Raw genomic sequence first — 24,472 nt, 5'->3', positions numbered from 1 at the left:
TGCCAAATTAAGAGTGATGCTTATTTGGGGCCCTGGTGAGACTGCAATACTCTCTTTCTTCGGCATCACCAGGGGTCAAATTGCAAAACTCGAACACACCCAAAATGCCAACATTCATCTAGCGAGAACGGAATTACATTGATGTCTAGGATTTAGTGTGAATGTTTTTGTAATATACAAACATGTCTTCAAGGGACTGTGCAGACTATTTTCTGGTCATAGTTTTCAGTTACCTTCCAGACAGTAACAGGGCCGGACAGGCCTTTAATTCCATTGCACTTGGCCTTTCCCTGGCGGATTGGAGGCAGTTTGAAAAACCCTGGCCCACTCTTGGTTTCTCTGTCAGTTTCCCCAGCTCCTTGAGGTTAATTGAGGAAAGGCACAGGGGTACTTCAAGAGAGACAGAGAGAGAAGGAGGGAAGTAGAGGTAGAGAGAAAGTGATCAGAGAAGGAGAAAAAGAGAGGAGAGAGAATGGATGGAAAGAGAGAGAGATAGCATGAGAAGAGAAAGGAATCAGGGCTTGTTTGAGCATTTTTGCAAGGGCTGCTTTGGTTCCCCAGTCCGGACCTAGAGGGATCTCTTTTCTGCCGCTTAGACGTTAGTCTCCTTATGAAATGGAATGCATGAGCAGAAGGTATTTTGTAACTCTGGCCATTGCAAAGCTCTCCTTGGTCTTCTCTGTGTCGAATTACACTATTTAAAGTTCATGGAAGAGCTTAAAATTCAGCTATTCTAGATGCCTATGTCCCCTGTTTTCTGACCATCACCCTGACACAACCTTGGCTGTATTAACGCTATAAAATGTGCTAAGAAATGCAGAGGTAAGGGCCAAGCTTTAAAAGAAAGAGCATCGGCCCAATTGGATGTGATCCAAAAGTCCATACATTTGTGTAGGAGGCGATACATTGAGACTGTGGTTACCAGATGACTCTGCCAGTTGGTTCTCAGGGGACAGCCCCAAGTGAGAAAAGGTTTTATCCACCAATCTCTACAGGCGTTCTTGCATTCAGGAGCTAGAGCAGGGAATGCAGCATGGCCCATCAGCACAGTGTATGGTGGACCTGGGGTGAAAAAACATGAGGTTTCCACAAAGACATCTGAAATGCTTTATTTTGTATATTTTGTAATTCAGTCTTGCAATAACTTATTTTTGAGTGGGTATCCTGACAATCTGGCATGGATCTGGTCCTTTTGTACCTAAGTTCAACACCTTCGCCAGAGGAAGCCTTTGTGGAGCACAGAATTTCATAGGGAATGTTACTTTTCCAGTGTAGGTTTTGAATGTCTCAGTTTCACTCCTTCCACTTAGGTTAGAGGTGATTAGATTTTCAGTGTGTACTTCATGTAAACTCTAATAACACCACAAGCTACCTTTGTTCTCAAGGTAAACTAGAGTCAGGCCTAAGTACATCTTGACATCAATTAATTACCTGTAGTGTAAATGCTCTTAGAAGCTCCTTGACTTTTAACCCATATGATTAATTTCTTGGTTTTATTTGGCAAATTCAAACTTGGTATTTGGTAGCAAAAGTTTATTTTTGTATTCTATCAACCTGTGCTTAAATTCCAAGGCTGGTACACTCAGACATCAATCTGTTTCTTCAATCTAATTTTTCAGAGGAGTGGCCTTAAGATGGCTGTATGTAGGTCAAGGGGGGTGTTTGTAGGGGTGAACCCATTGTGCCGTGGATGGACTAAGTCTATTGTGTTTGCACGTGGTGGGGTGATTGGTATAAATTAATGTTTATACTTGCTTAAATTACTAATAGAGGCTTTGTGTTAATGCACATTGATACATAATTTAAATGTATAGACATTTTTTAATTCAATGTGGTACCTTGCACATTTAGCCTCGCTGTTCAAGTAAGCATAGCCTCATTTTGAAGTACGCATAGGTAAGTGAGAAATGCAGATTTAGTGAAGTCAGTTTTCTGTTGTACCTCGCTGTAGCTTCCTTCTATGGTCTTGTATCATTCTTTCCACAAGAAGAGCATCGCACCTACTCATTATTGTCTAGCTTGCGTTTTGGATTCATCACATGTTCTTTCTTCCTTTTGCTGTACTGAAGAAAATGTATAAAAGTATAGTAAAAATGTATAGAATTTTACATTATGTGCATCAACAGTTCAGACAGCAAAGCACTGGTCCGATGACATTGCAAATTTCATATTAGACTTGTAGGACCTTTCCAAAGCGCCTTTTTTCTTTCAGAGCAGCCCTCCGTTTCTAAACTGGGAGGCCATTGTTTTACCATTCCAAGATGGCCACTATGTTTAGAAGGTTTTGTTGGCCAACATGGAGCAGAACAGCAGTAATACACCTTTCAATTCAAAATGCGCAATTGCACAATTTATTTCCATTTGAATATTATGGCCTCCAAATGCGGTTACTGAGCTGCCATCTTGTAATGGTATTTTGCATAGCGTATTATCATTTTTCCTATACAAACCAGCCAACACATTGCTTCTAAATGTGGCAGCTATGTTGGAACTTTACAACAATCACACACTATGTACAGTACTATTGCAAGCCAGCAGCTTGCTGCTTTGTTTACTTTTATTCTTGTATTGCGAGCATATGGATGGCAAGTTTAGGTAGTGCCATGCATGACTTATTAGTCCAGTCCTGTTATGTTTCTTGGAATTCTGGGACTTGATCTATTTATCCCAGCATTAAACCAGGACTACAAGCTCAAGAATTATAATAAAAAAGACGGGACTGGACTAACTAGTCATGCATGGACCTCGGAAACTTGGCAGCTGTGGACTATATCCATTTATCCATAGATATGCAAAACAGACTAGTAAAGGGGATAGAGGTGCAGGTGATTGTATGCAGGGCCACAGGTGCAGCCCAGTCATCCCCTCTTCCACTCTGAAACAGTTAGAAGGCCCGCCGACCCTCCGTTCACTTGAAACATTCGAAAAGGACTACTACACAGTACTTACCTTTCCTTTTCAAAGCATTGTTATCAAGCGTATGAGTGCCATTTGTTCAACTGAAGCACAGAAAAATTACAGCTCCCAGAATGCCTTGCTTTGTTAACTGAAAATTAAAGATTAGAAACATTGTGTAGAGTGTACATGGATAGATCTGCAATCCTTGCTGAATGCTGCAATTTGCACTCATTAACTGTATAACTTGCATTTGAGGCTAACTGCATGGTAATGTAACTGAGCGTGTTTTGCTGCTTTCAAAGGAATGAGCCTCTCTGGGGCATTTTGCAACAAAGTAGATAAAACCTTAGAATTACTTTGCTTTGCTAGGTTATTCGGCATTTTCCATTAGCCCATGTTTCTTTACCTTCCCAGCAGAGAGAGTTGCAAGAAATAATAATGTGGAAGTGGCATACCTGCCAACTCACATGGTGGCACCATGTGTCACACGATATGGGCTCCCATCACACGGCCTCCCAGTGAGGAACCGATATCACAGGTGGTGGGGCAAACCAGCTGAAAACTACTGTAAATAGTGGTTTTCCAACTTGTTTTCAGAGGGTTTGTACTGCTGACGTCCAGTAAGAGGTGTAAAAACTCCCCAGGACATCTGCACCAGCCTTAGGAAGCTTTCCTTTTTGGGGGGCAGGGGGGGTTGGGGATGGAGTTGGGTTCAAAAGGGCCTTGTAGGTACTTCTCATCACGAGGCCCCGCCCCCTTCAAGGCCCGCCCCCTCCTCGCCCAGTGAGATTGCTCTTCAAGTTGGCAGGTATGAAGTGGAGTGGACTGTCAGATGTCCAGTAGCTTTGCCGCCAGCCAAGTATAATGGGATGCATGTCGATATCACAATATAGAACACGGTAGCCTTTTAAAGGGTGGTCTGCAATGTATACCTTGATTTGTATCAGTATCTAACCAAAGAAAACAACATTTGAAAAATGAGGCATGCATGCAAAATGGCAGTCCTGAAGCATGAGACTTGCAGGCAAACCAAGGGCATACTCAGCAGCTTCACATAAGACACGAATGGCCATAATTCAAAATTATTTGGCACATAAATACAAACCATAAGCAGCATTGGTAAAGCCAAATCTATGAAGGGATTTTAATGACTTCAAAAGCTTTTAAACTATGAAGCCCTTGACCAATGTTCATCAGACTCCGCATATGCAGGCGTGTGCACTTCCTAGTAAAGGCCATTCGTCATTTAGTGAGCGTTGAAGAACAGCAATCCGTATTAAAGTCTGATATGGAATATGTATGTCCTGAGGTTCCATCAGAAATAAAGTGGTCCGCAGTAGCTCTAATCCCCGGAGTTACAGAGAGAATTTCATAACTGTCTTGCAAGCACTGACAAGATGTGTCAAGTTAGTTGATTTGCATGTGGCGCCATAAACACTCAGGTATCCAGGTACAGCTAGGTACACGTTAATTTTGTGATAATCACATGATGAAACCAAGCAGGACAAAGTGCTCTGATTTGTTTGTAATATCCAAATCTCTTGCTCTAGATTGTTGGAGTAGAGCTATGCATGATGCGCTGTGCCATAGTTTGGGTGGTGAACACCCTTTCCTGCTCTGTCCGTAAGTGTTGTGAACAGTTCGATATGGACACACGGTACTGTTGTTCAGATACAGCAAGATCCAGGCCGCTGAGTTTTCTAGCCGCTGTAGTTAAGCTAAATCCACGCAGGAACTAGTTAGTTGATACTGGGGACAGCAAGAGCCATCACAGCCTCCCCCCGACCCACCGGCTCAAATTAAGCACTGACATTCGCCCCAAAAGCAGTGCCTACTTTGTAACTGAATGAGTGCAGATGCCTAAAGCTCTGCTCCGAAGCCCTCGCCTGCACTATTAAATGTCACGTCAGTGCACCAAATACCAAGTTTGGGTAGTCTTCAATCCACCTCTTATCTATTTAATTCACTACCAGACACTTCTTGCCCATTTATTTCACTACTGCCAGCTCCTCATTTCTCCCTTTGTGATGTCTTTTTCCGTCTTTCTCTTCCTCCATCCTTTTCCTTTGTGCAATCTTCTCTTTCATGTTCTTGGGAAATGTCTTATGTGGGAAAATAACTGCCGGTCCCCAAAAATGAGTGCCGGTGGCCCCCATCGCCAAACACTTGCTCAATTTAAACAATATCTGGAGGGAATTTCAATTACACTGGCATAATCTTTCTTGATTTTGGGAATTTCGCTTTATGCTTGTTATGCAAAACTTTGAGAATAATGAAATTATGCAACGTTGTGTAATTACCTATTGTTCGCGCAACAATTGAACACAGTTGGCCACCAGAATCAGAACCTCCAAAACACAATCGGCTACTGTTTGTAGTGAGTATGTTTTTGCAAATGTTTTAGTCAAAAAGTGTCCTCTTGTCCTAAAATATAGTGCAAAATACCAGCTTTGCACTTCACGCTACCACTTGTAATTTCACATAATTTTTTCAAAACTTGGTGTAAATACACAACAGCAATTTATGTGAATTCCGCACGTCCCTAAAACAAGTATTTTGCAGCTGAGCAGTTTATTTGACTAAAACAATGTGTAGGGCTGCTCAAAAGAATGACCCATCAGGTCGTCAGGGAAAGATGCCATTTTGGCTACCTGCTGCTGTTGTCAGAATGTGTTTTTAATTAGAGCAGCTGATGTCCAGAAGCAGCTTCATGTCTTTTGTAACATTGTGTATTAACAGTGTTGCTGGTTATAGATTTGATTTGTGCCTGATGAACAGGGGTTGTAGAAAATCCACTGGTGGTGCTGCTATGAGTAGCATAAGCATTTGTGATGACAATTTAGATGCATACACTATTCACAGCAGCACCTCTGGAGTTTGTATGTTCCTGTATGTCCCCGTTCACTGGCTAGAATGTAAATGAGGCAGAGTTTGGAAATGTAGAAATTATACAGCTGTGCACCGGCCTCACCTGAGAATATATCAAAAGTCCAATTTCGAGTCAGGAAAATGTTCCACTGCTTGTTGTCATTTTTTTTTTTTTTTAATTTTTTTATTGAAATTGAATGGTGTCATACGTATTCAAAATACGAAATACAAACTATAGAATAATGATACCCATAACTTTCTCAAAGAGCATACCCCGCTTTCAACCGCGGATATGGACAAAATAGTTAACTTACAATTTTCCAAAATCAAAAGACAAACAAAGGATTTTTACAGATTATTCGAAAGATATCCCCCAAATTTTTTCAAATTTTCTCCCCCCCCCCAATCCTCAAAGCATAGCTTCGCTCACTTATCTTTACTCTTCGCAATTTGAATATCCATTCATGCATGGATGAAGTCTGATTTGTACGCCAGTTTTGAAGTAACAACAATCTGGCAACTGCCATGCAAATATAAACTAATTTAGCGAATGATTCAGATAAATTGAGATGCGGATCGAAACCATAAAGCATCAGTTTTACATTTGAAGATATCTGAATATTACAATTAGAGCTTAAAAAAACAAAAATGTCATCCCAGAATGCTTTTACCATACAACAATCAGCTATTACATGAGTCCAATTAGCAGGGGCGAAGTTCAAACATCGGAAACAATTCGGAATATAGTTGCTGTACATTTTGGCTATTGCCGCCGGGGTACGATACAAAAGCCATTTTCCAAAAAATAACATTCTGCGCCAGTTAGCTCCCCTTAATGTGGAAAAATTAAACTTATTAATGGTTCGCCACGTAGACAATGTCAAAACATGATTCTGTTGTTCCCACCATTTTTTAACAACTTTAGCGCCCAGATCCCTTTGTCTGGATTGAGCGAGACAACGCTTCCACTCTCCGGGTTTCCTTATCAAAGTATTATTAAAAAAAAGATCATTGTTTAAAGAAGAAATCTGAGTAAACGATGTGGGAGCATGCTGCTGCAGGGATTGATAAATGTAAGTATAAGACCCGGCTAACAAAAAATTTCTTGAAATTAATAATCGCATCTCCGGCGGAGTTATCCACCTTGTATGTTGCAAAAAATCACCCACTTTGCTAAATCCAGCATTTGTCCAATGACCCATTAAATCAGAGTCAACCACCTGCCCATAAAATGAAAGTAAATTAATCAACAAAGAGGAAGAATTAAACAGAGAAAGAGAATATCTTGTGAGCATAGCCGTACGCTTCCTAAAAAACCAGGCAATTATTTTATACCTAACCAATTTGGGAGATTTAGGAACTTGAAGAGGGGGAGAAATTTGACTTTCCGAAAAAATTAAATAAAAAAAAAGCTAATAAATACGTTAGAGTTTGATATTGGAAATTTAAATCGAGTCAGATACCGAGCAAAGTAAGCATTATAATAAGTTCTAATATTTGGTAGTGCGAGGCCTCCATTGTCTAATTCCTCTCAGAGAATATTCAGCGCAATACGAGGCGTTTTATGTGCCCACAAAAAGCGCGAAAATATAGATTCAATTTTAGTAAAAAAAATACCCGGAAGAAAGCAGGGAATCGTTGAAAACAAAAAATTAAACAACGGTAAAATTGACATTTTGATCAAAGCAACTCGGCCCAAAATTGATAACGGTAATTTATGCCAGCGAGTAAGCATTGAGCCAACTTTCTGAAGGAGGGGATCAAAATTAAAACTATAGAGATCTTTAACTGAAGCTGTAAAAAAGACTCTGAGATATCTTTTAGGTTTATTATTGATACAGCCCCTTAAATCCGGATATAATTCAGGTGTATGATTGCCACAGACCAATATTTCTGTCTTCTTTTTGTTAATACGGTAGCCCACGAAAGTCTCAAATTCCTCAAAAAGCTGAAATACGCGAACTTGTGACTGCAAATCGGATTTGATAAGAAGCATAATATCATCAGCGTATAGTTTTATCTTTGACATTAATGGAATCAGAGGCGAAATCTCTACACACTGCCGAATTGCGATTGCAAGGGGTTCGATAAAAAAAGCAAAAAGAATCGGTGATAAGGGACAACCCTGGCGTGTACCCCGATTAACTGACACTGATCCTACTGTTAGTGAATTAATAATAATATTTGCTTTGGCACCCGTGTAAAGATTACGAATAAAATTAATAATAATTAATGGAATATGAAAATGTTGCAAAATAATAAAAAGTGTCTCCCAGACTACCAAATCAAAAGCTTTTTCCGCATCAAATAACATAATTAAAGCTGGAATCCTCAGTGTCTGAAAGTAATCCAGGGCTTCCGAGAGATAATGGGTATTAATCATCAATTGTCTACCGGCAATAAACACATTTTGATCTTCGTGAATCAAATCCGTGGCAATATGATTAAATCGAATGGCGAGTAATTTAGTAACGATCTTACAGTCCGAGTTTAAAAGGGTGATGGGACGATATGAATTAGGATCCCTAGCGTCCTTCCCCTTCTTTAGAAAGCTAACCACAGTACCTTCGCGAAACGAGTCTGGGATGGAGGCTCCTGCGAGCATGGAATTAAGGAGTTGTCAAAAAATATCAGAAAAGGCAGGGAAAAAAACTCTGAAAAATTCCGCGGGTAATCCGTCTGGGCCGGAAGCTTTCCCTGATGGAAGTTCTTTCACTACCGATTGTACCTCTTCTAAAGAGAATTCACTTGCCATATTTAGTTGCTCGGATTGGGAGAGGGAAGGGATCATGTCCTTCCTCAAAAAAGCATTTAATTTTAGCTGATCTATTTCCTGCTGATGGCTATATATTTTTTGATAGTGGAAGTGCATTATCTTACCTATCCCATCCGATTCAGTTATATATTGATTAGTAACGGGACAGATTAAACCCCGAATTAAATTGGAGGCAGATTGTTCTTTAGCCTGCCAGGCCAAAAATCTACCCGTAAAATTGCTTTCTTCGCAGACTTTCTGGTATTGACTATGAAAAAACGCTTCTCCTTGCTCAAATAAATATGTACTAAATTCACGTTTAGCTTCATTTAGTTGATCTTTAATATTTCTAGAGGGATTTTGTTGTCTTAGAGCACTAAGAACCTGTATATGATGCTCAAAGGAGTTTTTTATAGCCCTAGCAGCGATAGATGTGGCAGCATCTTTCCCAATAACAATTCCACGAATAAAAGCCTTTAGGGCGTCCCAAATAATACTGAGAGGGGCGGTGCCAGTATTGCGGATTATGAATTCTCTAATCATAACTTTGAATTCGGAGACCCATATTTCATCGTTGAGATATAATTTATTAAAAACCCATCTTTTAGGAGACCTTCTAGTATCCCCGAAAATAAATTCCCTAATGAGCATAGCATGGTCGGAAAATACATTATGCACCGTGTTATAATAACCTAACCTGAGATTACGTGAAGCAAGAAAAAAGTCAATGCGGGATGAAGACTTAAATCTACTCGACCAGCAGGTATATTCTTTTTTAGAGGGATTATCTAAACGCCAATGATCAGAGAGATCCAATAGTCTTTTATAATTGGAAATAGTCTGGAAAATTTTAGGTTTGAGTTGTTTTTTAGATTGGGACGATGAGTCCAGTTTGGGATCCATCAAGACATTAAAGTTGCTACCGATCACAATATCCCCTGACACCGTCAATAAGGATTGGAACATATCTTCAAACATATTAGAATCATCATTTAATGGGCCATAGCAACTAAGAAAAAATAAGAGGTCTCTGTCTATTTTTGACTCTGCATGAGACCCAGCACCAACGCCCTAAACCTCCTTCTTCTGAATGAATAATTTCAGCATGTATGTTCTTATTTAAAAATATCGCCACCCCTCGTTTAGATTCGTTGCATGATGCAAAACACCGAAACGAAACCCATGATTTAAACATTGAAAACTGATCTATCTTAAGAGAGGAAATATGAGTCTCCTGTAATTGGATTACAGAAGGATTTTTTGCCTTAATCCAGATTTCCACAGCTCGCCTTTTCTTAATATTATTTAAACCATTAACATTAAGAGAAAACAATTTCAAACTCTCCTTATTTGACATTGACATCTTAGATTATCTAATTGTAAGCAGTTATAATCAGGCCTCGCCTTACCCATTGTAAGCATTCTGGCACTTTGAATTGACTCATAAGTAAATAAACAGAACCTGACACCATCAACTTCATTTGTTGTTATAACCCACCCATCACCACCCTCAACCCCATCCCCATCCCCACCCCCACCCTGAACCCCCCAAACCCTGCCCTCCAATGGCCCAACTTCCTCCCCCCACGCAGACCATCGGAACCTGCCCCACTGCATTGGGGTGACCTGTCGCACCCCCTGGGCCCCTGGATTCCACACTCCCTCTTGCTCTACTGAACCCCCCCAACCTTCCAAACAATCAGCCCACAAAAATGAAAACCTGTGACATCTTGTAAGCAAATAAACAACTCTATGTAATTTTCTCGTAGTTTAACTTGATTAAGAGATCGAGATCTCCTTAAGCAGATCGTGCGCTGCTGCTATATCGGATATCATAAAGAATTTGCCTTTCACTAAGACTTTAAGCTTAGACTGTTGCGCTATCGTGGCTTGAGCCCCTTTAGCTTTAAACAACTGTAACATTTGGACAAACTCTTTTCTTCTCCGAGCAGCGGAGGCGGACATATCTGAAAAAATACAGCATTTCACAGTTTCAGTAACAAAAAATTGTCTTTTCTGAATTGCCGTCGAAAGAATAGTCTCTTTAATCCGTATATCAGAAAAGTTTAATAAAATTGTACGAGGGAGGGAGGAATTTGGAAAAGGCTGGGCAGGAACTCGATGTGCTCGCGTAATGGTTAAGTCACCCTCATGATTGGGAATCACTTTTGATTTAAAAAAAGAGATAGCCCACTGCAACGTACTAGAACCTTCAAGACCTTCGGGAACCCCCACTATGCGAAGGTTCGATCGACGATTATAGTTCTCCAAATCATCTAGTTTAGATTCTAGTAAGCGTGAAGTGAGGGAAAGCCGACTTGCATCTTTTTTAACCTCAATCATTTGATCCTACAGATTAGAGATGCGAGCTTCGGCTTCTTGAAGGCGAACAGGAAATGTGGAGAATAGATCCTCCATTTTGTCCAAACGCTGATTGATCAAAGCGAGCTCAGATTTTTGAAACTTCTTCAATTCTCGAACCTCATCAAGAATTAGATTTAACATGTCTTTAACTGACATCTGGATCTCCCCGACGGTCTCGGTGTCCAAATCTAGCAAAGGACTGAAGGGGCTAACATTAGAAGCTGAGTCGGCGGCGGGATTTGGAAGCTTGTCAATAAGTGATGTAGCTGTGACCGTAATTTCTGAAGCTGGAAGCTCTTTCTGAGTGTCATCCATAATTTTCAGGGAGCGTGCCAAAAAGTCCTCTTTAAGTGAAGATGCCAAAAGGTTAGGTTTTTGCAGAAAATTTGAAGGTTGAATAATTGAAGAAGAGGAAGAAGGACAAGCGTGAGCGGAGATGCTTTGACAAGGTACGGCATTTTTCTTATCAAAAAGAGGGAATGATTTGGCACCCTTTAGCACCTCCATAGAGCTATCTTGCTTGGAAGTAGAATCCTGGATAGGGGAAGAACGTACTACCTCTACACTATGAGAGGCCTCTAAACCCGGAGTTGGAGTCGAAAACTCCACGAAAGACTCCTCCAGCTCTTCCGAGCTTCCAGCACTGTCGCTTTTTTCCTTGACATCGCCTTTATCGCCAGAGGTATCTTTATTTAGTAATTTGGCGGCGTTTTTGGCTTCTCTGAGCTGAATACGTAGAGCTTTTGCTTTGCGAGTATTCATTAGCTTCCCCATGCTGAGAACAGAGAACAGCAGTGAATAGAGTAATGGTAGTTAATAGTGGTAGTTAATACTTGAAATTTAGCCCCTGTACCTTTAAATCCAGCCGTCCCTGTAGTCCAAATGCCACGAAGTCCAAAAGCAGCAGTAACAGCAACCGCAAACAATTCTGCTTGCCTAGGCAGGAATGGGACTGCAAATCCACAATCGCCAGGTACAGCTATTCCAATGGGCAAAAAACTGAGACTCAGGTGAACCAGTGAGCTCTCCAGCGCCGCACCCTGCAGACAACACCGGGGGCGCGGACGCAAAACCGAAGGTGAGAAGAGCTACTCCATTCCTCTCCGCTCCGATCAGACTCGCACTTCAAAGCGCCGGGAGTCCGCACAGACAGAGAAACGCCGTCCGCCGGCCACCATCAGCCTCTACCTCTGCCTTAGCCGCACTGTCTCGAGGGGGAGGGGAGGAGCCAGGAGCCGGAACCCTTAGGTGAGCACGGAGGCGTGGAACTCCATGCCGTAGCCTCTTCCAGTGTGTGTAGCTGCTTGTTGTCTTTAATGGAAAGTGCATTCGTTGCATTCACTGTAAGATGGCCGCTGGTGTAGAGGATTGGGGAGAACGAGAGCAGAGAGAGGAAGTGCAAGTAGTCCCTTCAGTTCACAGCAAAGGACCAAGGTCTGACAGCATTGGAAGGGATTCGTCATTCAACCAAAACACTAATGGCCATATGTACAAGGAAATGGTGCAGCATGGCTCAGCGGCAAACTTTACAGTGCCGCGCTGCGTCATTTCCAAAATGCAGGGATGCGCCGTATTTACAAGAATAGGGGGCACCCCTGTGTTTTCCCTAGCACTGGTGCTAAAAATAGCTGCTTAGCATCAAAACAGACACTCTTGAGCCATACTGCAGGGGGGCCTGCGTTACAGGGATGACTGTTTATGTGCAGGAAGATGTCTCTTCATGAACATAAACAATCATTAATGGTGTTTTGCTCTTTCTATGTGTGCTGCAGCGAGAAATAAAAGTATTTCTCCTTGTTGCGCCAATCTGGCAACTGCTTTTGCATGGTGTTCATTTTTGGTGCTGCCTCAAATTTTCAGGTCCTTGTAAATCTGGGGCAGCGTGAAAAAAAATGGATATTGGGGTGGAATGTCCACCACAATACCCAATGCACGCCACTTTCGCACAGATACCTGCAGGAAAGGGTACCATATTTGCAAAGGGGCCATCCAAAGTGGCTTAACACCGCTTTGTAAATATGGTGCAGGGCATTGCGCCACTGGAATGTTAAAAAAGTTACGTTCTGGTGGCGCAATCCCCTTTTACATTTGCCCCTGTGATTCCGAAATGTTCCAGGGTGAGGCAATGATAAGAATAGGAATAAAAGACATTAACTCATGAGAAAGGAAGTGAGACAGACAACAAAGCTATCCAACCATGAGTAAGGATCTGCCTCAAAGCCCACAATAAGTATATACTATGGATTGGAAGCAATAGGTCTTGCCAATAGACATCTAAAGCTGTCTGTAGTCAAGACACAAAAAGGGAAGTTATTTCTGATTAAGTAGAGATAAAAAAGGAGACTTTCACACCTTAACGCACAGGTAGCCATTTTAGATGAGCATTTATATTGACACTTAGATTTTTAGTTTTTTGAATATTTTTCGAAATTGTCCTGCTTGTGAAGGGCAGGGCTCTGAATGCCAAAGGGTTGGAGAGTCCTCCGTGGCCAATATATGAATCTAAGCCAGATTTATTGTAAGTAATTCGACGTCGTCCACTCATCAATTGCCATCAATTATTTATTTATCTTTATTTTTAATTCACAGAAAATGCCAGTGGTGAAGCCTCTAGGTGCTGCACATAGTTTTGACGGGCAAATCAATTAATTGTGGTAGCAAGTTGAACATTGACAATAGTAAAAATTCAAGTAGCATAGTAGCATAGTAGTAAACTGAGAAAGTGGATGGGAATGAGAGCAGCGTCAAACATGCAGACTGAGGGGAGAGGTTATTACCTGACATTTTTGATCAGTAGATGGACTTTATTATTTTGTAGAACATTTAAAGGATTGTAGGGTCATGGATTAGAGATCCCATGGGCATGAGACGGTAGGAAAGGTTGCAGAAGGACTGGTTTGAGTTATTAAATTTTCTGAAGTAGCAGTGATGCTGTACCATTTGGGAGAAATGAGCGCCGCCCCACTAATGGAGTCATTCGCAGAATGATGGATGTTCTGCTGATGTACAACAATTCGGAAATACTGTTACCACAACCATTTATCATGACTTTACTGCATGTTGAGAGACAAATGTGCACGTTTTGTTCCATTATTGCTGCAAAATTAGCTTGTCTTGAGAGTACCAGCTGTTTTAGTCAGTTTTTAAAGGATGTGAAGTCATCCACTGACCTGATTTCTATAGGTAGGTTGCTCCAGAGTTTTCCTCTGGTTACTTTCAGGGATTTGCCTCAGAGTCTTCTTGGTCTCCATTTTGAGACTGGCAGTTTCTGCTCAGGAGTGGAGTGGAGCTGAGCTGTTGTTTGATGGAATGTGAAGTGGTTCCTTGGGTATGCAGGATTTTTTGTGTTAAGCGTGTTCCACATGAAACAGAGGTCCCTGAGGTTTTTTGGGGTTTTCAATGGTTAGCCAAGATATCTGCTTCCTGAAGGAGGAGGCATGTTTGTTCATCGGATCGAAAATCATATTTGTGGCTTGGTTTTAAACAATGGGGCAGATTTACAAGCCCCTTGCGCCACTTTTGCGTCACTTTTCCCATGTTAAAAGTGACGCAAAAGTGGCGCAAGGGGCTTGTAAATCTGCCCCAATGTCTTTATTTTGAAGATGTAGGTATATTGCAATGAAATAGTATTGTCTAGAAAGGAGAACTGCTTGAACCAGTAGTTTCTTGGTTCGATGGTTAGGAGATGGCTGATTTTAAATATGGCATAAAAAAGGGAATCGATGGAAGTACATAGTAGTTTTTATACTATGTAATTAGTGTGTGTTTTACCAATAACGCCACTATAATGATTCCCTTAAGAACAAAAAGAGATAACCAAAATTTACTTTGAGGGTGCTGGTCGATCTGTTACCTTTAGATGAATATTAGGGATTGAGGGAGAGCAAAAAGCAAGACGCCATGGTCACATTACGTTTTTAAATCCATGATTTCTTGCTACAGGGATGTAGTGTTGCTTCAGTTAAAGAATTCAACATTATCACATAGATCCAGTAATTGCTCCATAATTTCTATGTCCTCTCCATCATTAAACAAGCATTGGCATAGCCAATAGGTCTCGCCTTTGGGACCTTATAAGTTTTTAGCTATGCAGCAGTTGTTGTTGCACCAAGTATATTGTGCTGCATAACTAAATACTTATAAGGTCCCAAAAGCGAGACCTATTGGCTATGCCCATGCTTGTTTATTTCAGTACTTTATCCATTTACAAAAAGTACTGCAAGCAGGAAAAAAAAATAGTGGAAGGAAATGCACGGGGCAGGAAACAGATAGAAAAAAGCATTTGCAATGCAATAGGTCTTGCATTTTCAAAACTTTGACCTATTGGTATTGTAAAGGACAACGCCTTTTATTATTGCAGGCTTTTTAAACACATAAATTAAAGGCATTGTCATTTACAATGCCAATAGCTCAAAATTTCGCAAATGCCAGACCTATTGCATTGCAAATGCTTATTTTTTTAGTAGTAACTTACACTTGTAAGTTAGGCTCCACACCCTTTTTCAGGCAGTGTAGACATGTAAGTCTACACTTTTGAGTACATTTTGTGAAAAACCCAAAGTAGTAAAGTTACTAAAAAGTGTTAAAATAAATGTACATATGTAAATTACTCACAAGTGAAACTTATCTTTGTAAATAACCCCATTGAAAGATAAAATTGAGAGACAGGAGGGCTAGTTTCAGCAAAGTGTGAATACAAATCATTATTGTTTAAATATTCTTAAATACGTTTAAAATTCACTTTAAAAAAGAATATATATTAACCTTAAAATGTCCTAAACAAAATGGGTCGTCAAGGCTTGGGGAGAAGACCTGTCTTAAGAAAGGCTAGAGCTACCGACTTGGAACTAGGGAACCAAGTTCGAATCCCGGGCATGGCTCATCTTCCTGTGATTCTGGGCAAATCACTTATTCGCACCGTGACAATTTTTTTTTACAAATAAAATAATGTATGAGGTCTGGCTCTCATGTAAAGCGCTCAACTGCAACTGGGCCTTGTTCGCACTATATAAAACTACAACAATAAATGGCGTGTTATACTGGGGTATCATTATTCCCTGTGCATTTCCAAGCTGCCGAAATACACAGCAGGTAAAAAAGGATGCGGCACAATTCAAAACTGGCCAAGCGCTGACAATGATTATTCCAGGGCAAAGCACAAACAGAAAATAAGTGGTGTCACTGCACATCTGTGTATCTGCCCAGACCCGATAGCTGTTTATTCGTACTCCTATCGACAGCATTTTCTCCTCTCACACAAAGAAGCTCCTTCAAGGGAAAAAAAATGGAAACAGAAGCAGCTGTTACTAAGGAAACGGGCACGGAGAGCTCTCGGTTCGCTTTCAATAGTTTTGGTAAGCACTCTTCAGTTAGCATGTTTTGCCGTATCCCCCGATAATTTCGCGTGTTTAATTAATAAGGAACTGGAAGTGCCTCGTTAATTGTGTTTAAGTCGTATCTTGCTTCTGCAAAGCTATTTGGAATCAAACAATGGCGGATGCTGGTTCTGACGTGAGGGGAGAAAGCCTGGTGCTGCCTTTGTTCAGTGCAGCCTGCATGAAGTTCTTTTATGCGCGCGGACACTGCTGCCATTGTCCTGCGAGCCTGAACAAATGTCAAGAGAAAAAGAGATAAGAAAGGCAGAAGGCAGATGGCGGCTGCACGCGTGCGTGCACGCAAGCTTCTTTTTTTTTTTTTTTTTTTAATTTTTATTTAGTTTTGAAAAACATAACAATGCAAAAATATCGGCTGTGCAGACATTTAAGAGCAAGTGCGGAGATACAACATTACACTCCCCCCTCATATACAAACAGCAGTTCAACATCAGGGCAGCAGACCCCCATCTAGAGCCCACCCTTCTCATCCGCCCGAGCCCACTAAAGGGGAATGACGCAGTCAGGACACACCAAACATGCTCAGCGGACACCCCCATCTTCGGCTCAGCTCCCACAATGCAGCCCGCCTCGAGAGCGTACAGCCCCCCAATACCCAACAGGGAGGAATACCAGAGCTATCCTACTCCCGTAGGCACTATTCCGGAACTGGCTCGCGGTGGGGAAGAGCTCGGGAGGTTAGCGATATAGGTCTTGTAGGGGCCCCAGATATCTTTGGGACGCGCCACTGCAGGGAGGAGACTGGCGTAGATCTCGCTATTTGTGCTGCAATAAGCCATAGACGTGAGCCATGTCCCGGCCGTGGGGGCCGTTCTACCGCCCCAATGTTTTGCCACCTCCCGCTTGGCGAGTAGCAGGCCCATGGAGGCTAGCCTGCGGACGGTCTTGGGGAAGTTTACTGTGTAGCCCAATAAAGCAACCTCCGGAGTGGGAACCAGCGTGAGCTCCAACATAACGCCAAGGATCTCATGTATCTGCGTCCAGTATGATTGCAGTCTGGGGCATGTCCAGGACAGGTGCGCAAAGTCAGCGTGTGGTGCAGCGCATTTCCAACATGTGTGTGGGCGCGCGGGGTCAATGGCGTGGAGCCTAGCAGGGGTCATGTAGCAGCGGCGAAGAAATTTATAATGGAGGAGCTTATGTCGACTATTGAGTGATATCGCGTTAGTGACTTTGCAACAAGCGGTCCATTGGTCATCTGTGATCGGCCTACCCAAATCTGCCTCCCAGGCCGCTCTCAATCGGCCATCCTCACATGGAACCAGCGCTGCGCATGCCTTATAAAGCTTAGAAACCATATGGGCACCCGAGTCCTTGTCAATGAGGAGAGTTAGGGGCTCGAAGGATGCTGGCTCGAGAGGGAATCCCGCAATGTCTGAACGAGCCGCACAATAAAGCCGGCGCAGGACAAATTTGTCCATGAACGTGGCCTCACTGAAGCGCTCCTCCTCCGAGACAGAAAATATGTGGCCCCCAGGGTAGAGGTCTCCGATCTTAGTAAGGTGAAACTTGGTCAAAGTACGCTGAACCAGCGCCTCCCCCGTGCCAGACAGCAATCCGGGGTTGGGAAGTGGAAGAGAAGAGGAGTAGAGGAGAGGCTGGGCTAGATAGCGAGTAAGACGATGCCACGCCCAGCTGGTGGTGGACACCGTCTGAATATCAACTGGGTCCCGGGCAACCCCCTTTGGCAACACAGCCGCCAAACGGCCCGGGAGAACGAAATCCGCCTCGGGACGCAGGAACGGAATACGAGCGTCAGGGTGGTACCAGGCATAGGCGTGCGCACATTGCGCAACCAGATAGTACAAATACAGATCCGGTACCCCGAGGCCGCCCCTATCATGAGGGAGCGTGAGGGTCTTCCAACCGATCCGGGGGTGCTTCCCGCCCCAAACCAGCCTGATCAGCTGGGATCGCAGCGTGGAGAAAAAGGCCCGGGTGATAGGGACAGGGATATTATTGAAGAGGTATAAAAATCTAGGGAGAACTATCATTTTTATGATTGCAATTCTGGCCGACATGGACAGCGGGAGCCTCAACCATCCCTCCACCTGTGTCTCCAGCCTATCCAAAGCGCGGCCATAGTTGAGGCGGATGAGTTCGTCCGTGTTTAGATGGATCTGTATGCCCAGGTACCGAACCGAGTCAGAGCACCACTCCAACGGGTACTCGCACTGCCATGGGGAGGTGCTGCTGGTTAAGGGGAAGATTACGGACTTATGCCAGTTGATGCCCAGCCTGGAGTGTGCGCCGAAACGGAGGATCTCCCGTATCAGGGGGGCTAGGTTGACCTGCGGTTCTCTTACATACAGTATAGTGTCATCTGCGTAGAGGGAAGCAAGCAAGGGACCCGTCCGGAACTGGAGACCCCTGTGGAGATGGCGCTCCTGGAAATGTCGGATCAAGGGGTCCATGGCCAAAATGAACAGTAGCGGGGAGAGTGGACAGCCCTGCCGCGTACCACGCGTTAAAGAGAAGGGACAAGACAGCGTGCCATTGATACGCAATCGGGCCGTGGGGCGGCTATACAAAAGCCGCGTGGTAGCAAGGAAGTTCTCCGGCATGCCCATACGTTGCATGACGGAGAGAAAGAAGGCCATTCTAGGGTGTCGAAGGCCTTCTCGGTATCCAGGAGGACCGCCGCCGCAGGCGTGGCTGGGTTAATTCTATGTAGGACCGTGAAAAGCGTCCGCAGATTTAAAGACGTAGAGCGGCGCGGGACGAAGCCCGACTGGACGGGCGAAATGATGAATTCCATCAATTGAGAGAGCCTGTTGGCCACTATCTTTGCCAGGATCTTGTAATCAAAGTTTAAAAGGGAGAGGGGCCGATAGGAGCTACACAACGTCGGGTCCTTGTTTGGTTTTGGAAGTAGAACTATTACCGCTTCGCTGAGGGTAGCCGGAAGGGAGCCGCGCTCCAGCGCCTCCGCATACACCTCTATCAGCTGTGGCGCCAGCAGATCAGAAAAGGCCTTATAAAAATCCCCGGAGAAGCCATCGAGGCCGGGGGCTGTGGACCCGCGAAGCACCTTAATCGCCCCGCGCACCTCCGCCACAGTTATAGGCTCCGCCATGAACTCCTGCATGCCCTTATCCAGGAACACAAGCGCGATTTCCGACAAGTAGGCCGCACGAGAGGCTGGGGATTCCCCCAGCTTGGTCTTGTAGAGTTCGGAGAAGTAGGTCAGGAATTCGTCTCTGATCTCTGTGGGAGTTGTGCGGAGTGAGCCATCCATGCCCCGCACCTCAACTATTAAGGACTTACCATACGGAGGCCTCAAAGCCTGAGCCAGTGTGCGTCCCGGCCTGTCTCCCTCACCATATCTACGCGCCGTCTGATACTTCCCAAGATACAGAATCTCCCTGTCCGCAGCCTCCCGGAAGTCAGTCAGGAGGCGAAGCCGCCTAGCGGACATGTCCCCAGCCGGCTCACGCTGCGCTTCAGCATCAATCGACTCTAGCTGTGTCTCCAGTTGCTTAATGGTTGCGCGCAGCGCCTTCAGGACCCCAGCGTGCTTGGCTATGCAAATCCCCCTGATGTAGGCTTTAAACCCCTCCCAGAGCACGGCCTGAGAGTCTACAGATCCTGTATTAATCGTGAAATAGTCCTCTATCGCCTCGGAAATCTCGTGGACAAATAAGTCGTCCAGCAGTGCTCTCCCAGGGAATCGCCACTGTCGCTCAGAACCCTCGGGGCGCGGGACATCCAAGCAGAGCGACACAGGGGAGTGGTCTGAGTACGTTCTAGGGAGAGTAAGTAGCCCACTAAACCATGGGGACAGGCCCGGGGACAGCAGCCAATAGTCAATTCTGGTCCAAGTGTTGTGTTGCCCCGAGAAATGTGTGTAGTCAGTGGTGATCGGGTTGCGCCTGCGCCAAATATCGACTAGGGAGAACTGGTGACAAAGGTCCAAAAGTGCGCGCCGCGCCCTAGGCTTGGAAGGAGCAGCCCCAGACGTGCTATCCAAACCAGCATCTAGCAATAAGTTAAAGTCGCCGCCAAGAATGAGGCCCGCTGGTTCAAGCGTCGCAAGCTGGGCAGCCAGTGCATGGAAAAATTCCGGGGAGTCAGTGTTAGGGGCATACACACATACCAGGATGACCGCATGACCCATCAACACCCCTCGTACTATGCAGTAGCGACCCTCCGGATCCCCCTGGAACAGCTGGCAGTGAAACGGGACTCTCTTGTGAATCAGCACCGCGGTGCCTCGGGCGTAATTGCTAAAATTGGAGAAGTATCTATGGGCGCCCCAGGAAGCTGCAAAGCGCGCGGGAACAGAGGTGTGTAAATGCGTTTCTTGTAGAAAGGCAATGTCGACCCTGTGTCGATTCAGATAGTGTAGTACCTGCTTGCATTTTCGTTGATCGTTCAGGCCTCTGACGTTCCAAGACATGAGAGAAAGGTCAAGGGGGGCTTCATGTAAGCCTATGTGTACCGTTGCTGCCATACCACTAGCAATGAGAGCAGGAAAGCAGAAGCGTCTCCGTGTATCCGCAAAGTTACAATCTGACCAGCCATGTCAAGAATATCAAAACTCCCCATCCCGGCCCCCCACCCCCCACCCAGCCAAATCACGCAAACGTGAGGCAAACCCCAACCTGTGGAAGAAAAACGAAGCTTCAAATAGCAATACCAATGATATACAATTAAACAAAAAATAGGCATTGTAAGCCAAAAGTGCTCCCGGCGGTGTCAACCAAAGGGGAATGGCAACGACCCTCCGCCGACCCAGCACCACAGAAAAAGCAAGGACATAGCAGAGTGTCTCGAACTTCCCCATTGCAAACAGACAGAAAAGAAGTCTAAAGCTGGGATGCGGGCACTGACTCAGCCAGGCCCAGAGCCGGAGAACAGGTCCTGGCTAATCGCAAAACCACTGCGCGGAGGAGAGTGTCCATCCTCATCGCCCCCCGAAGGGCCCCTGCGTGGTTTATATGTTCGGCAGAACTCCTGTACCGCAGTAGGATTGTCAAATATCCGCGGTCGGCCATCGATGTCAACCCTCAGCCGGGCCGGATACAGCATACCATACTTGAGGCCTAGGTAGCGGAGCGCCGCTTTGGCCCCAACATATTTACGCCTAGCCTCCTGTACCATGGCGGTAAAATCAGGGTAGAACGAGAGTCTCAAGCCCTGCCAGGTGATCTCGCCCTTCTCCCTGGCCAGCCGCAGGGCCGTGTCCCGGTCTCGGAAGTTCATGATCCGGGCGATCAGAGGGCGAGGCGGGAGCCCCGGGTTAGGTCGCGGCCCAAATGAGCGGTGCGCCCTCTCTACCACAAAGCCTGGTGTAAAGGAGTCTCTCCCAAAAATGTCCGACAATAGTTGCTCAACAAAAACATCCAGCCTGCCGGTAGCCGTGGATTCCGGAACCCCAGTGATTCGGACGTTATTGCGCCGACTGCGCGATTCCAAGTCCTCGTTCTTGATGGCCACTCACTTTAGTATGCGCTCCAGCCGATCTAAGCGCTTGGTGTCCTGCACTGCGCCATCTTCCACCGCAGATATTCGAGCCTCAGCCTCCCACAAACGCTTATCGTGGGCCTGGATCTTCCCCCCATCGTTTCTAGCTTTTTGTTCAGGGCATCAAAGCGTCCATCGAGGGCCCTGAATCCAGCACGCATCTCTTGAAGCCAGTCAGGGGATGGAGCAACAGCCGCCGGGCCAGAGGAATGGCCCCCAACAGGGTCCGGCATGTCCGGGCGATGGTCCGCCGGCTGATCGTGGAGCCTTTCAAAGGGCAGAGTCTTTTGCTTGGGGTCCTTTCGTCCCATGCCCCCACCCGGCCAGACTGCGAGTCGCGGGTAGGGGGCCAAAAGGCGGCTTCAAGGCGCTGTGACGACGACCCAGGAGGAGGAACGGCTCCGCCACTTCTTCGGCCCGCAGCGCGGGCGATGCAGCGGTCCCTCGCAGTCTCCGGCCACGTGGCACACCAGACCCGGGCACCAGCACCGGCCGCACCGCTACAAGGCGACTTCTCCGCGCCAAGGACCAGGGCGCGCCTCTCTGGGGGTCCGAGTCCCGGACCAAGCAGCGCGGGCGGCCAGTGGGGCGGCAGCAGACGCGGCCAGGCGACTCAGCGCCGGGGAGAGGGAGTCCGGACGGCGCAGGCCGCGAACCCCAGGAGCAGCCGAGCAAGGTCCCAGGGAAGGGGGGCAGAGGCGGCCCGGGCGCTAGGGTCAGCGCGGATCCCCCCCAGCCCACCCCCACCGCCAGTCAGCCGTGCCGTCGCCCCCCCCCAGATCCCCAGACCGCAACAGCGCGGGGAACCCGAGAGGGGTCAGCGAGGGAGGACGCGACCGCGGCGCCGAGCAACGGCCCAACGCCCGGACCGCTCCAGGCCAACGGCGGCGAAGGGGGCGAAGCAGACCCACACCAGACCGCGCCCCAGCGCTCAAATTCCCCCCCCCAGTTCCACCCCGGCCACCCGCATCACAATCGGCCGCCGCCGCCGCACTAACCTCCCCGGCCGCCGAGTCAGGCCGCCATCTTGGGCATCAGGTCCGCTCGGCCCTGGCGTTCTTCGGTCGCTCCGGGCGCTGTCGGGGCCAGATCGCCACTCCGGGTCGCTGCAGGAGAACAGGGGAGTCAGCGCCGGGTCCGGGCAGCCTTCGCCCGCATCAGGAGGTCGGGAAAGACAGGTTTGGCGCTGAGTCGGCCACGGAGCTTCAACACCGCGCGGCCATCTCAGCCCGCGGCTTGGCCACGCCCCCCTGCGTGCACGCAAGCTTGAGGCCAGAAAAAGCTTGTGGGTAGCACATTGAAAAACCCCCTTACTAAAAGTCGAGCAAGCAGCGAATGCGCTGCTCTAGCCTCAACCTAAAAAAGTCTGACACCAAGTGCACGGCTAGAGTTTGACCAGTCTGAGCTCGCTGGCACTCTATGTAGGGTTTTGAGTTGAGGCTTCTAAAGGGGGCAGAGCCACCAAATGTGCTTGCCCAATACAAGCCAGTATATATTCCCTTCACTGCTGATTTCAGCATTTATTTTTAGAAGGATGGCATAGTCAGCCGTGTCAAATGCTGCAGTTATGTCAAATATGATCAGTCCTCCATCAGCAAGCCTGGGGCTCACCTTTTGCCATGGTTGCAGGTGGCATGAGTAGTGGGCAGTGGGACTCATATTTTGGCACAGGACTTTTTTTCATCACCAGTCTGTCCTAGAGAGTGAAACAGAAAGACAGAAGTGGGAGAAAGAAGGAGAAAAAAAGATAGGAAAACAGTGACATAAGTAGAAAGCAGGGATGAAAAAGAACCTGCATGAGTGGAATAAAAATAGTGGAAGTGTTTTGTGCTGGAAGAAAGAGGCAGGAAGTGGAATCAAGACTAGGCAGCCTTGGAATTTGGCAACTCAGACATTTGTCAGCAGGGGTAGTGGACCCCTAAGAACATCTTTGGGCCCTCGCAATTATTTATTAAAAATTAAGCACAGATTCATTGCCTTACAACTCCTTTGAAAATTCATCTAAAATGGGGATTGCCAAAGTGACTTCTTTCTCTGATGACCTGATGGGTTGTGGTTTTGGATAGCACTACACATTGTTTCAATCAGATAAACTGTTTATCTGCAAAATACTGGTTTTAGGCAGCGACGTTTGCTCCAATAGAGTGGAGGAGCACCACCCTACCACCACCACCAGCAAATAAAACAATAATGTAGTGGGTTTTAAACCGGTTTTATTATTGTTTTATTTTAATCCTCTGGACGCCCCCTGACGAGTCTTGGGGGCGTGTCCAGGGGATGTCTGCTGGTGGGGGAGTGGTGAGCACTCCCTTCACTGCGAATCAGGTGTTTGGCTGCCCGTTTCAGGCAGGCCAAACCCTCATGCACAGTGTAGCTCTCTCCAGCCCCAGCTGCATTGCTGGGGCTGGAGAGATCAGGCACTAGCTGCCAGTTTAAAATGAGAAAAATTGGCAATTGCACTCCAAAATGTTCTTGAAACTTCTCAGTAGAAGCAAAAATAACGCAACGTTATCTTCCTAATGCGTGCATCACAGTGTAAGAGGGCTGCCAGTCCCTCATGTAATCATGCATGTGTGGGGTTGATCAAGCAAGATAGCCTGAAAAGACCGTGTGCACAGCTGGTGAATGTTAGACTGACTTCTCAAAGTTAAAAGCGAACAAAATGTTTTGCTTTCATACGCAAAAATTTTCAAAAACAACAGTATTCAAAGAATGATGTCACCATAAA

At 45.8% G+C, this 24,472-nt stretch overlaps 1 protein-coding gene across 1 annotated transcript in view; it reads left to right on the top strand.

The window, feature by feature from the left end:
- Positions 1-24,472, top strand: part of LOC146811367 (adenosine receptor A2b-like) — a 99,164-nt gene that overhangs the window by 13,149 nt on the left and 61,543 nt on the right. The gene's annotated exons all lie outside the window — the stretch shown is intronic.

Source organism: Triturus cristatus, chromosome 7 (genome assembly GCF_964204655.1).
Source record: "Triturus cristatus chromosome 7, aTriCri1.1, whole genome shotgun sequence".
Classification (NCBI taxonomy): Eukaryota; Metazoa; Chordata; class Amphibia; order Caudata; family Salamandridae; genus Triturus; species Triturus cristatus.
This window is presented reverse-complemented; position numbering and strand designations above follow the sequence as displayed.